Source organism: Pelecanus crispus, chromosome 7 (genome assembly GCF_030463565.1).
Source record: "Pelecanus crispus isolate bPelCri1 chromosome 7, bPelCri1.pri, whole genome shotgun sequence".
NCBI classification, from domain to species: Eukaryota; Metazoa; Chordata; class Aves; order Pelecaniformes; family Pelecanidae; genus Pelecanus; species Pelecanus crispus.
In genome coordinates this window covers 39,950,388-39,961,437 of record NC_134649.1, presented here as the reverse complement: position 1 = coordinate 39,961,437, position 11,050 = coordinate 39,950,388, and positions in this window count along the sequence as shown.

The window sequence follows — 11,050 nt, the reverse complement described above, 5'->3', positions numbered from 1 at the left end:
CCGCACTCTCCCGCCAGGGCTGGCTCGCCCGCGGTGGGATGAGGCACCTCGTCTCCCCATCAATTCCCATGAGCAATGTGGTTACCTGTGCTGGCGTAGTTATTACAGAGCAGAAGGCCGTACCCATGCCTGAAGGCCTTGAACACTTGCCCAAATCCCCGGCCACCTTGTTCGTCTGGGCTTTATGGAGATCTCTTGCTTGCAAACCTGGCCTGTTCCCGCAAGTAAATGGCAGAAAAGCAATCTTCCCAGGGCTGTCCCTGATGTTTTGAATTAGTAACACCTTGTTGTCTCCCATCAGGCAGCGGCATGAGAAACCCTTCATTAGATGGAGGTTGTGTGTCCTGTGTCCTGCGTGGGCTGGGCGGTGTGTGTGTGCCCACGTAGGTTCAGCTGCTCGCGCCTGGTCCACGCGCCGTCTTCGCCTGTCGCTGGCCTCCCTGTGGCTTGGCAAGCATGATGCCCCGTCGTCGCTCCCCTCCCTCCCCAAAGCTCCCAGCGCTGCGGGGAAGAGGGGCTGTGATGTTTGCATCAGTTTCCTCATCTGCCTGCCACGTTTCATGTATTAGCACTTTATGATGATGTTCGTGTCCTGGTGGTGGCGTGAACCTGGCGTCGCTTTCCTGGGAAGGCTCAGGCATGGCGGAGACAAGGAGCTCACTCAGTCGGGGACCCGCAGCCCCGGCGCCCACCGCCCCCATTCCCCACTCACGCTTTTGGTTCTGCCATCACCGCCTGTGTGCTGGTGCTGCGTGTAGGGTGTTGGATGGGTGTATGCCACACGTTTGTCGCTTTGCTGAGCCAGGACTTGTCCCCCCACCATCCGTCCCCGAGCCACTTTGCGACTCTGTCCCTCTGCGATAGCGCCACGTATCAGTGTGTTTCTCTGAGACACGTGCCTGGCCCCATCCAGCTATTTGTTGTTGTAGCCATTTTCTCTTCGAGTATGCAATATCCCATACCATTGCTGCCACAACTAGATAATGTGCCATAATTGATACTGTGGAGCATCAACAGTGCAGCCGAAAGTGTTTTTATATGCAATATTATGAGCAGTGGAAGCTCACTGGGGCTTCTTATAGGTTTTTAATGAAGACTTTTATTAAAGGCTTTAAAAAAAAAAAAGGAAGAAAAACTTGGTCCTTGTATCCCTTCCTATGCATTTTGAATGATATGAAGATGAAATGCATTACTTAAATGTGTATTTTTATCCATATATTAGAGTGTATTCCTTGTAAAGTATTTTTATATGCTAATTTTCTTATGTATCTATGAAAGCACAATATTTAAAGTACAGCATTTCAAAGAATATTTTAGTCCTGTTTTGGACCTATTTGTAAATCTCTGTATTTAAATGGGATTGCAATGACTTTGACTTTTTTTTTTTAAATTAAATAAAAGCAAATGAAATGCATTTGTTTTGGTTTGTGTTTCTGCTGGAGGACGATAGTGAGGCAGCACTCTGCTTCCAGCTCTATTTTAACTTGCCATAGGATCCCCAGTTAAGAGACACCTCGAAGGACAAGGGGGAGGGCATGCAGGGGGTTTTGCTGGGGGGCCACTGCTTGTAGGGCTACTGGTGCGGGGCTGGGGTTGTCCGTTGCCACCGTCTGGCAGCAGCAACTGGGGCCAGTCGCTTCCCTCCCTGTGGACATGGAGGCACTTTGACTGTAGCTCTTCGTGGTAAGAGCTGGAGATGACTGCATGTGGTTACAGCATTGCTTGCAGCTTCACTTGGCCACACTGGAAATCTCATTGGGTTAAACCTTGGCTACTCCATGACAAAACGCCAGTGCAGTGTGGTGGCATGTGGCGACTGTGACGTGGCCGTGGCATTGTTTGCAAAGCTACAGTTAATCCCTGGAGATGGGTTAGGAAAACTGCTGGAGGACAATGTGTGGGCAGGAGGTGGGCCTGTCCGGTGCTCAGCACCCTGCAGCTGTAGTGGGGTGCCTTGGGGAGCCACACTGGGTAGCCAAGTCATCCCACCTCTGAAACCAGATGTCCAAAGAGACAATTGCCACGAACCCAGAACATAGTTCCTTGTGTCCCTTTGTTGAGGATTTCTTCCCTTTGCGCTTACAAAGGGGTTTGGGGCACCTCTGCACTCCCAGCGTGTGCAGTGCAGACTGGGATGCTCCCCAGGTAAGGCCATAGGGAATCTCTGCTCACTGGCAAGGAAAGGGTGAGCTGGGTTTTGCAACCCTTCATGGCCAAGTAGGTAATGCAGGAATTTTTGGAGGTCTGAGCATGGTATAGAAATGCTCCCGGTTAGACCTGGGGAATCATTGCCACATAAACAAGCCTTATCTGCCATCTCTGGCCGCCCTCCTGGGGCGCAGACTTCAGAACAAGGCCCTTCACATGTTTGGCAGCGGGGACTTGCCAAAGCCACGGGGAGCCAACTGAAGTGCTGGGGCGATGGCAGGTTTAATGAGAGCCTGTGCAACATGACTGATGGGGTTTTGGTGCATACACCAGATAAAAGGTTAGCATGGTGCCGCTCCTCTGGTACGCGCTGCCGGTCACCTCAGCGGGCAGCGCATCCTCCCACTAATGTCACCTTGCGTCCCATGGACCTCGGCTGAGGGAGCTGGCCGCAGCCATGGGCAGGTGACAGCCACCCATGGCAGGTACATGAAACCCTCTAGCAGCAGCTGTCATGGTTTTATCCCAGCCAGCAACTAAGCACCACACAGCCACTCACTCACTCCCCCGCAGTAGGATGGGGGAGAGAATCAGAAGAGTACAAGTGACAAAACTCGTGGGTTGAGATAAAGACAGTTTAACAGGTAAAGCAAAAGCCACACATGCAAGCAAAGCAAAACAAGGAATTCATTCACTACTTCCCATCGGCAGGCAGGTGTTCAGCCATCTCCAGGACAGCAGGGCTCCATCACTCATAACAGTCACTTGCGAAGACAAAACACCATCACTCTGAATGTGCCCCCCCTTCCTTCTTCTTCCCCCAGCTTTATATGCTGAGCATGACGCCATATGGTGTGGGATATCCCTTTGGTCAGGGGGGGTCAGCTGTCCCAGCTGTGTCCCCTCCCAACTTCTTGTGCACTCCCAGCCTGCTCGCTGGTGGGGTGGGGTATGAAGCAGAAAAGGCCTTGACTCTGTGTAAGCACTGCTCAGCAGGAACGAAAAACATCTCTCTATTATCAACACTGTTTTCAGCACAAATACTAAACATAGCTTCATACCAGCTACTGTGAAGAAAATTAACTCTATCCCAGCCAAAACCAGCACAGCAGCTCATGGTGCTTAGTGGCTTTCTTAATTATTGGTTTATTTATTTTATTTTAACCTGAGACATGTTGCAGTTGCTGTCTGTGCCGGTATCAGGCTGCTCACCCAGGCATTGCAGGCTTTGCTGACAGAAGGAGAAATCCTGCCAAAGTCCTCAAATCTCACCCAGCAAAATAACCAACCAAGCCAAAAAAACTCCAAATAAAGACAGCTGCGGGGCTAATCCTGGGCATGGGTTGCTGGAGCCTCAGCAGTGATGTACAAATGCTGAGCAACTCTACTTTTCACAAACAGTAGCCACATACATGCTCCCCCCCCCCCCCCCCCCAATCAGGATTTAAGGAAAGGTCTCTCTGGTTTAACCTTTGTCTGCTTGACTGAACAGACCATCAGCGGGCTTTAAATGACCAGTCCCATACACCAGGAAAATGAGTGCTGGTGGGCTTTTCTTTTCTTTTCTTTTCTTTTCTTTTCTTTTCTTTTCTTTTCTTTTCTTTTCTTTTCTTTTCTTTTCTTTTCTTTTCTTTTCTTTTCTTTTCTTTTCTTTTCTTTTCTTTTCTTTTTTCTTCTCTTTTCTTCTCTTTTCTTCTCTTTTTTCTTCTCTTTTTTCTTCTCTTTTCTTCTCTTTTCTTCTTCTCTTCTCTTCTCTCTCTTTTTTCTTTTCTTCTCTTCTCTTTTTCTTCTCTTCTCTTTTTCTTCTCTTTCTCTTCTCTTTCTCTTCCTCTTGTCTTCCTCTTGTCTTCCTCTTGTCTTCCTCTTGTCTTTCTTTTTTTCTTCTTTCTTTCTATTGGGCTTTTATAATGTATTTGAACCCCCACGGGAGTGGTGCCATGCTGCCAAGCTGGTACAGACAGCAGCGGGCAATGCCACGGGATGGGCTGAGCTGGGTGGCTCAGCCCAAGGGCAGGAGCTCCCCAGCAGTAACTCATAAAGCTGCACTCATCTCCCTGTGACGGGGCCAAGGAAAGCTGCCGTCTGCAGGGACCGTCTGTTGAGGACATCAGCGCTCTGTCTTCAAAGAAAGAAAAGAAAAAAAGAGGGAAAATGGAGCAGGGGGGAGGCCACTTTCTTATGGCCTTTTAAGACTCGACACATGCCCAGCTGCACTTGCTGAAGAGTTGGTCTGGGGAAACTAAAGCACCAGTGAAGCAAGGCCATAGGTTGGGCAAGACTGACCCAACATGGGCTGGGACCAGCACTGACCTGTCTTTATGCTCAGCCAAAGTCATTGCCGAGAGGAAAACAAGCCCAGCAAACGAAACCAGTGTTGATGACCCAGGGATGCTTTAGCTCTTGCTGAGCAGTGCTTACACAGCATCAAGGCCTTTCTGCTGCTCACACTGCCCCGCCAGCGAGTAGGCTGGGAATGTGCAAGAAGCTGGGAGGGGACACAGCTGGGACAGCTGACCCCCCTGACCAAAGGGATACCCCACATCCCTCTTGGGGACTGGCTGGGTGTTGGTTGGTCAGTGGTGAGAAATTGTTTTCTTTTGCATTACTTGTTTTTCTTGGGTTTGGTTTTTCCCCTCTTTGCTGTGTTTTTGGTGTTTTTTTCTTTCCTCCTTTTTTTTAATTATTAAACTGTCTGTGTCCCAACCCATGATTTTTTGCACTTTTACCCTGCCAATTCTCTCCCCATCCCACTGGGTGAGGGGGTGAGCAAGCAGCTGTGCAGGGCTGAGCTGCTCACAGCCACGGAGTCAGTGAGCTGGGCCAAGCAGCTTAGTGAGCTAGGCTTATACATGTATAATGGAGTATTTTATAAGGACAAAAAAACCCCAAACCAACAGCGCCACAACAAATAATAGTTTTAAAGGAAGAATTAAGCTACTCAAAGACCAAAAAACAGCATCCAAGAACATAGCTGGTTTATAAAGGAAGGTTTTATTTTCAGTTATAAGATAATTACAAACTCATCTAAAAAAGCAAAGATGACTTAAAAATATCCATATACATTTTATTTATCTAAAAAGCAAAACAGAAACTGCAAAATACAAACATTTACCATATACACAAAGGCTAGGGTTTTTAGGATTAAATTACACTCCAGGATTTTTTTCAAATACAAATATTCCGTTTTGGAACACACAAAAAATGTTTTAAAATGTTTTAAAAATATTTTTAAGTTTTTTTTTTTAAAAAAGTTCAGATGACATTTTTAAGGAGGCCATCATGGATGTCGCCTCCTCGCTGTATGTGCTACTCATCACATTACTGTAGTAACAGTTGCTAGGAATTCAAATAATAAAAAAACCACCACTGTTTTTTAGCCAAATACATCAAACAAGATGGACCACCTCTTATAACGTGAAGTCCCTGGCAATGTTATCAGGTAACAACCACAACATTACACTGGAGAAAAACAACATCCTACTGAACAACGAGCACTTCAGAACAGTACTGGGATGCTGCAACGCTGAGAGACTGTCGCTGGCTTCCAGAACAGGAGCAGATGACAAACTAACTCAACTTGCCCCCAAGGATTTTTTTTTTTTCTTCAGCCTCTCAACATGATTTTGCCACTGTTCTAATTTTTTTCTTTATATATTGAAAACAAAGTTCAAATCTTTTTAACATCTCAACTGCAGAAGCAGATTTAGAAACATGTATCATGCTAACATGTACTATGCTACGGGACTGAAGCCTCCCTGGCATATGCACGCACACAAAAGCACACATGCACAGCTCCTTAGCATAATCAAGTTTCACTTTTTTTTTTTTTTTAAACTGTATTTTTCCCCATTATTTCTTCTGATTTTTCAAGTTGGGCCATGTTTTCCCTGTGCTGCAAATGGGAAAGTGAGCAATACTGTCCCATTGTGCGCCACAGAGCCAAACCATGGGGAGGAAGCCTCCAGAAACTCGCTCCTTTTAAAAATGACTTTAATTTGCTTTACTCCTAAAGCTCAGGGCTGTGTAAAGCTTGTGGCGATTCAGTTCTGACACTGTTACTGATTATTTCAAATTAAGACACAGCAGCAATACAAAAAGGCCACGTCTGCACTGCCAGTCAATATTCCAGCAATACCAGCAGGGTCAGGCTCTTCTCCAGTTGCAAGCGCTGTCACTAACACTTCCCACCTTTGATGGGGATGGGGAAGTGATTAGTTTTCTTAATGTTTTCAATCTGCAAAATTTCGAGCTTGCCTCTTTTTTGGTCAAATGGTGTCTGAAGATTTTTCTGCTCTTGTTTTAGGACATGAGTAAATTGAAATCACCAATTACAATGACAATGGGAAAAAAACACACAAATAACTGTTTCTGTTTGGTTTTTTAATAGAAACAAACAAATTCAGACTTTTTTTTGTTTTAAAAAGCATACAAGCATTATCCATGTACAGGTTTACTTTGGGCTGGCAGAAAAGAGCCATGATCCAGTGGAGTGTGCAGGGCTGGAACAGGCAGTTTTCCAGCCGGGGCTAGTGCTAGTTATGCTCAACTCTTTCTTGATCAAGTTTTCTAGTAAACTCAAATTGACCATTGATACCAATAAAAAATTTTTGTGACCAAGTATGGCGCTCAGGGGGCCTCTTTTGCATTAGTTCATGGGTTTTTTTGGGTTTCAAGTGCCACTGAATTAACTGAATACTTTCTTTCTTAAGCTTATTTGTGATTACAAGAAATAAAATCAGCTACTAGGGTCTGACAGTTCCTGACCTTTGCTCATGCAGATACACAAATACACGACTACACATCAATCCTAACCACAAGGCTTTGGATGCTGATTTTTAGAGAAAACAAGTCCAAGGTAGCTGTCTGAACCTGCACCACACCCAACCTCCCATATCAGGAGCCATGTGGCGCTTACAAGGAACCAGAGAGTTTTCAAGTTCAACCTCGAGGCTTCCTTGGAGGGGCCACAGTCCAGGACTTTGTCATCACATTCCCTCTTTCACCACCCCCAACTTAGGAAAGGCCACTTGGGCACCCTGGCATGTTGGCTCTTTCCAGGCAAGTGGTGCCTAAACCTTCTCAGTCCTCACCCTGAACAGCTCTGCCAGACTTATGCACATGATTTTTGCAGCCTAGCAACAGAAGCAATGCCCCCACTTGTGTGCGTGCATATGAGGGTGAAAGATTTTATCCACTAGTCTACTTAAACACAGATTAATTTTTTTTTTTTTTTTTTTTTTTTTTTTTTACTGAAAGTGAGCAACTTCCATTCAATCTCCTGGAAATGATGTCAGGGTCATCTTTCTTCCAAGTGTACTTGAGCTGCTTAACTAACTTGTCCACTCCATTCAATACACAGCTTATTAACATTTTATATACATTACACCTCCATGAGTGATCTTGCAGTGACCACAAGACATGGAAGCTAATAATTAGTTATTAAAAAAAATGTTCAAATCCTTCTCCCACAGATGGAGACACAATTACCACTGTGTCAATTGTGTCGGCTGCCATTGACACAGGAAGTGGGAGCTTTGAACCCAAGTGTGACAAGCATGACCTCGCCAAAACTGTAAGTCTCCTGAGCAAATAAAAGCAGACTGGGAGGAGACTTGTAAAAGGCCTATGGAATGGAAATGTCCATGTGTCTTCAGATCTACTCAAATTTGTCTAACGCTGAGACAGAGAAGAGGAACCAGGAGTATCTGCAGTTGAGAAAGGAGGATTAACACAGGACTGAAGACAGCTGCAGAAGGTGCTGTCCTGATGGTGACATTAAAGGCTCTGCTGGTGGTTGCTGGGGTTTTTTTTTTGTGTTACAGCAACTGTAAGGCTGCACCTTTTTTTTTTGTTGTTGTTTTCCTCTTTTCCTCCTCTCCCAAAGAACAGCTGCAAAAATCAGTTTTGCTGAGCTGTTTCAGCAGACACTCCTAACTCCCCTCCACTCCAGGAGCTGCACTGCTGCTGCAGGGTGACCACCAGCGTTCTAGATGGCAAGCACAGCTGCTGGGACTTTGTATTTTCACTTCCAACACAAGAACAAATCCATTGTGGACCTACTATCTCACACTTTAAAGAGGACTTTTCTAAGCGTGTGGATCTGTTTGGACCAGATGAAAAGGAAAGCTACAGATGAGAAGGAAAATGAGGACAACAACAACAACAACCAACAACAACAACAACAACAACAACAACAAAAACCAGTTCTATTTTTGAAATCATACTATTTAAATACTGAAATACAGACTACTGGTAAAGTCCCTTACAATAGATGCCCATTCAGTGAGATCATAACTAGTGACAGGTGAACAAAAAAAGTTTGGAAAATTTAGACAAATAGGAAACAGGTTGGAAAATCTTGTGGGGTAAATTTTCCCCTTTACATTTCTACTATCTCTTGATTTCAGTTCAGCTGGAAGTAAATACTGCCGAAAATCTGCCATTTTCAAGCCCGGAAGAACCCATGAAGACAAAGGTACATGGAATATGAAAAGGTGTGGTTTTTTGTCTTGTTTTATTCTGGTTTTAAACTCAGGGATCTGGTTTTAAAGATCTCATGCAAAAACTGCACTAACTTTTCCCTGGATCCAAACCAGTTCAGCTATGACTAGTCATGATTTTTTAACATAGAGTTCCTCATTTACATAAAAAAGGTAAAATAGGTCACAAGTGTTTAAACAAGTAAATTAGGAAAAAAATTAGTTGTATTTGCAGTCAGAAATAGGTACAAAATACAGACTTTTTACAAATAATTCTTTAATAAATTTGGCAGAGGATCATGTTAAAATGCAAGTTTATTACCAAGAAAAGTTCATAAATCTGATAAAAGTGTTAGGAAAAAACCCAAAACTGTAAAAATGTGAGTGTGCTCATTGCAACTCAAACCCCAGATAAAACAAGAATAATTAACTTTTTTTTTTTTTGAAGGGAGAGAAGAGGGGAGAGGGGAACTGTTGTCCAGAAACAATAATTTCTTAGCTCTTCATGAGTCTCCCAGCCCTCCCTTGCAGTCATGCTAAAGAGCACAGCAGGGCCAGAGAAGCTGACATAAAGAACGCTTCAATGAGGTTGTTGCATATGTGCGAGACATTTTCACTTGGTACATGGAAGCGGCTGATTTGAATGGCACAGTTTATATCGAAATGGGGCTGGGTTCTAGTTCTCTAGTAGTTGTACTTTGAAAGGTGTAGTATTAGCCCTCTGGTTCTTGGCGCAAAGATGCTCTCCACAACGTGAGAGATGGCTAAATACCCAGCTGACTCGCTGGAGACATCTTTGATGTAGCCAAACCGTTCTTCCCTAACTAAAGCTTGTCTCAGCTCTATAGCACAAAAGTAATGTGCAAACTGTATCTCAAACGCAGTGGTATGAGAATGTATGTATTAAAAAAACCCCCAAGCATCAGTGTTTCATCTGCACTCACAGAAACCACTAATTTGGGACCCTCCCCCCGCCCTTCCTTGCTACTGCCTCTTCACCCAGGCAGGTGTGCCTGTTTACTGCAGGCACTAATTGCAACTCAGAAATGAGGGTCCAAGCTGAAGCCCACTAAGAGAGTTATCTTTGATTACAATTCCTTGCCGTTGATGGTTAAAGGATATATTAAAAAAATCATAGCTGTATGCATGTTTCTTTATTTTGGGCACATTTGATGACACCCACTGGCTCACAGAATTCCTCCAGTGATCTTTGGATGGCTATTGCCACTGGCCCAGCAGGTGAGATTAGGTATTTGCCATCTCCAGCTGTGGAAAAGTTTCATTTATAACTCTCATAATACAGCAACCAGAAAAAGAAAACAAAAACAATTCTGCCGTGTCTGGTTTTGTTGCTGCAACTCAGCTATCTGATGTAAAAATGTGTACAAATTCAAACTAGAAAGATTTTGAAAGTTACAGATGCAGCCACTTTTTCCTTTTTTTTTTTTTTTTTTTTAATTATTTTGGTCCATCTCTTAAGTTTTAAATCAACTCTTTTCTGTTACAAGAAAACCAACAAGCTAATCAACAAGTGTTTGTGCTGCTGCAGCCAGTTAGCCCACGGGACAAGAAAAAGCTACTGTGTAGGAATGTTAAGAACTGGATATGTTCCTGTTTAAATGACAAACTCTGCCCTGACAGACTAAGCTGACAGCAGAATAAGCAGATACAAACTCTGCTTTTATCAAGCATTTTCTCTAAGTACATTCGGATAGCCTAACTGTGGTATCATAAGAAGAAAAAAACCTGTCCTTCTAATACAATGCCCACAAGAAAAGGCTGACTTTCACCAGAGAACGTGTTCCCAGCAGAACCTGCTCAAGTTTTTTTTAAAAAAAAAAAAAAAAAAAAAGGCATTTTTGTCCATGTTTTGGCCAGTCTTCAGGAAGCAACTCCCCATGGAAACTTCCACCTGGCCCACACGAAGCAGAACCCCCATTCCTATACTCCTCGTAGTGGTTTCTCTTCACTCCCCAGTCTAACCTGGAACGGTACACAATTCCTTCTGACTAAATACCAAATATTTCAGTGTTGTATGTTCCCTTTGCTTTAACTTAAAATCCTGAAAGCCCTGTTTCTTCAGCAGATAAGATTCATAAACCTCATAAATATGTTTTCCACCCTCCAACCCCCCCCTAAAAAAACCATAAAATTACTGTTTAACCCAATGATGGGCAAGGAGACTGGGAGCCCTAGGTCCACTACCGCTATTTAGAAATATGGGACAAGTGACTTAGTCCTTTTGTCTGTTCCCCCAACAGTAACAAATGCCCCACCAAATAAATAAATACACCAAATCCTGGTTACCGAACTTGGCAAAGCATTTTTGAGATACATGGATGAAAAGCACCTGTTTGCTGAGTGATATTATTATCTTAATTTCTATTATTATTAACACAGTGTCTGTTATAAATACTGGTTAC